This window comes from Schistocerca cancellata, chromosome 11, assembly GCF_023864275.1.
Source record: "Schistocerca cancellata isolate TAMUIC-IGC-003103 chromosome 11, iqSchCanc2.1, whole genome shotgun sequence".
In the NCBI taxonomy this organism is placed as follows: Eukaryota; Metazoa; Arthropoda; class Insecta; order Orthoptera; family Acrididae; genus Schistocerca; species Schistocerca cancellata.
In genome coordinates this window covers 153,978,239-153,982,176 of record NC_064636.1, presented here as the reverse complement: position 1 = coordinate 153,982,176, position 3,938 = coordinate 153,978,239, and the positions used below count along the sequence as shown (strand labels likewise).

Genomic DNA, 3,938 nt, shown 5'->3' with positions numbered 1-3,938 from the left:
TTTTTTTGTAAATTATGTAGTAGAAAGCTTCGTGTGCCGTTTATGTCGCTTCCCTGCCAACGTTTACGTATTACATTTTTGTTGTTATGTTTTATTGCAAAGTATAGGAGGATTTTGCTACGGGAGGCTAGCGAGTTGGTAAGATCACCAGGCAGACTCATCAGACAACGCGCCAGATGGTCGCATAGCGTGGGGAGGGCCGGGCGAGCGACAGCCGTGTAGTAGCCTACTGGTGCAGAAGGAAAGAGGGCAGTGGGGGGGGGGGGGGGGGGAGAGACTCGGCCACCACACTGGGCGCCAAGAAGCGGGTCTTTCATCATTTCATTCTTTTTTGGTCATCAGTCTACTGACTGGTTTGATGCGGCCCGCCACGAATTCCTTTCCTGTGCTAACCTCTTCATCTCAGAGTAGCACTTGCAACCTACGTCCTCAATTATTTGCTTGACGTATTCCAATCTCTGTCTTCCTCTACAGTCTTTGCCCTCTACAGCTCCCTCTAGTACCATGGATAGTCATTCCCTCATGTCTTAGCAGATGTTCTATCATCCTGTCCCTTCTCCTTATCAGTGTTTTCCACATATTCCTTTCCTGTCCGATTCTGCGTAGAACCTCCTCATTCCTTACCTTATCAGTCCACCTAATTTTCAACATTCGTCTATAGCACCACATCTCAAATGCTTCGATTCTCTCATTTATATTTACTGTTTAAATTTTAATATGGAGCTCCAGCCGTTCTGATAACGTTACTTGTACTGAACACTTGTTAATAATAATTTCAATATCACTATGTTTATCAGAAAATGATAATTATAAATTTCAGTTATTGATGGGAAGGATGGGGCAAACTGTTAAGATATCTCTCTACTAGTCGACGATCCGTTTCGAAAGTAGCAACACGCGAACAGGTGTGTCAAATGCAAGTCCGCATAAACATAGAGCAGACTGCTGCAGTTGTCTCGGAAAACATATTTGTGCGTTTTCACGTTGATTCTAATATCGTCTGAAGCATTTTGGAGACTTTGGCAGTGTTTGCGAACTAATGATTAATGACCAGGAAACTAGTTTTAATTATTAATGGGAGACTGGCTCCAGAAATCGTCTTACTAATTTTGCAATTGGTGAAATAAAACGTTATTGTTGGCATCCTAACATGTTACTGTTCTTATTATGCTTAGCTATTAAACCTACTCACTCGTCACATAATTATGCACTGTTTGTGGCAGAAACGTTACAGATCGCGACCGAAGGAGAAGAAACCTACTGGGGCAACGTCTATGAGACGCCAGGTAAGCAAGTCGACTACAAACCAGTTGCGAGAAGTGTGGGGTGGACGTAACTCACACACAGCACCACCGTGCGTCCCCGTGAACGTATTGTGGGAGACGACATTCCTAACATTCACTCCCCCGTCTGCTGTGCGTGGGTGTGTGACCAAAGTGGCAGACTAAATTTTGAACAAGCGCTTCTGGAACCCTCATGTGATAGTGTGACAGCTGGAAGCTCTTTAACACTGTTCACGAACAATGCTGTAGTGTATAAGGAAGTAGCGACGCGAGAAGAGAGTATCAATTTGCTGAAGGACCTGCAGAGGACTAATGAATGGTGCAGGCTCTGCCAGTTGACCCTGATCGTAAGTAAATTCAACATACTGCGAATACATGGGAAAAGAAATCGACTGCTGTACAACTACACTATTGATGACATATTGCTGGAAACAGTCTGTACCATAAAATATCTAGGACTAACTATCCAGAGCGACCTTATGTGGAACTACCATATAATCCAACCAGTAGGAAAACTGTACACGAAACAGATTAATAGGGAGAATGTGAAGGACATGTAACTCACCCACGCAAGACGTGGCTCACAAGGCGCTTGTGTGACCGATTCTTGAGTATTGTTCATCAGTCTGGGGCACATACCAGGTAGGACTGGCGAAAGAGACAGAGAAGATTCCACAGAGAGGGGGTTCGTTTATTCCGCGCGAGGGCGTCACACAGGCGCTCAACAAACTCCAATGGCAGACGCTGCAAGACAGGTGTTGTGCATCACAGTGAGGTTCCCTATTGGATTTTAGATTTCCATAAGAATCTGACGACATGTTACTTCCTCCATCTCACATCTCGCGAAATGACCACGATGAGAACATTCGAGTTATTAGAGCCAGTACAGACGCTTCGCCATTCGCGACCGGAGCGGGGAAGGGGGGATCAGTCAGTGGTACAGCAGCTACCGTTACGCGGCTTGCGGAGTGTGATGTAACTCCGTCCGAACAGGCATTGGAAGGCCCAACGGTACCGACCGACCGTCGTGTCGTCGTCAACCCACAGGCGTCACTGGATGCGGATATGGAGGGGCATGTGGCCAGTCATCAGACTGGGAATGTCTGAGCAGTACACTAAATCACCTTCTTGTTCAAAAAATTTGGAAAATTGCCGCTCTCTCTTTCTATACATGTATACGCTGGTTCAAACTGGCAATAACTTATTTTCTTTTAATCTAGAGCCAAGCAATTCAGCTTTCCCGACTGTATGTCAGTTTACAAGACCCGAGCCGCTACTTCTCAATCGAGTAGCTCCTCAGTGTGCCTCACAAGGGCTGGGTGCACCCCGCTTGCCAACAGCACTCGGCAGACCGGATGGTCACCCATCCAAATGCTAGCCCAGCCCGACAGCACTTAACTTCGGTGATCTGATGGAAACCAGTGATACCGCTGCAGCAAGGCCGTTGGTAGAGTATGACGTAGATGCAGATTAATTTTATGTGGTCGTTCCAGTTCGTATCGCTCTGTAAGCATACTCCGAGATATTTTACGGAAGTAACTGCCTCCAGTGTTTGTTCATTAACTTTTCAATCATACACTAAAGGTTTTCCCTGTGTCTGTATTCGCAATACGTCACATTTGTTTGTATTCAGGGTTAACTGGCACTTACTGCACCAAACGTCGATCCTTTGTTGGCCTTTCTGGATTTCGCTACAATTTTGCAGCGTTTTGACGTCTCTGTCTATATCATCACCTGCAAAAAGCCTCATTGAACTTCCGACTTAATATACTAGGGCACGTATACGTGTATTGTGAAAAGTGACGGCTCTGTAACATTTCCCTGGGTAACACCCGAAGTTTCTTTCATGTGTGAAGACCTCTCTCCGTTCAAACTAATACGTTGTGTTGTTTTTGGTAACAACTCTTCAGACCAGTCACACAGCTGGACTGATATTCCGTGCTCTCGTTATTTTATTGATTAGGCGGCCATACGAAACTGTATCGAATGATTTTCGAAAGTCAAGGAAAATATCTGAGTTAAAAGCAGATGCTTTTCTCCCATATTGGGTAATGATTTTGAAAGAAGTAGTAGATATACGAATCGCACCTGTATGCCTTAATTTACTGCAAAATTGACATATGCATTGTGATTTGTATTTTTCATACACAATCCTGCTCTTATTTTATAATTTGTATTTTTTATCATGGTAATGATAGATCTATTTTATTATTTGAATTGTAACTATGCATGTTTATGTGCACAAATATCGATTATTCTGGCAATACTTGATTGGCGCCAACAAGCACACACAATTTTGATGTCTTCAAATGGTGACAGGCAAGCTTGAGCGTCTTTCAATATTTTTGTATTTTACATTTTTAATATGAGAAGTTACATTTATAATCAGGATGTAAGGACTTAGGATCACTTCTTAACAAACATAATATGTATCCTTATCTTCTGCACTCACTTATTTATTTATTTATTGTATGATGGAAACAAATATGTGTATACAATACCTGTAAACAAATGTTCACAGTCACTGGCTAGCACAATCTTACATCTCCAGGTCTAGTTATCTTATCTATTAGATTGCTTCATGTGATGCATGGTGAAAGTCGATTATGGTTCCTTTGTTGGCTCGAAGACAATGGTCAGCAGCAATGCGGTGGA

At 43.3% G+C, this 3,938-nt stretch overlaps 1 pseudogene; it reads right to left on the bottom strand.

Moving 5' to 3' along the window:
* Positions 1-2,614: 2,614 nt before the first annotated feature.
* On the bottom strand, positions 2,615-2,732 carry LOC126109000 (5S ribosomal RNA; annotated as a pseudogene).
* Positions 2,733-3,938: the final 1,206 nt, after the last annotated feature.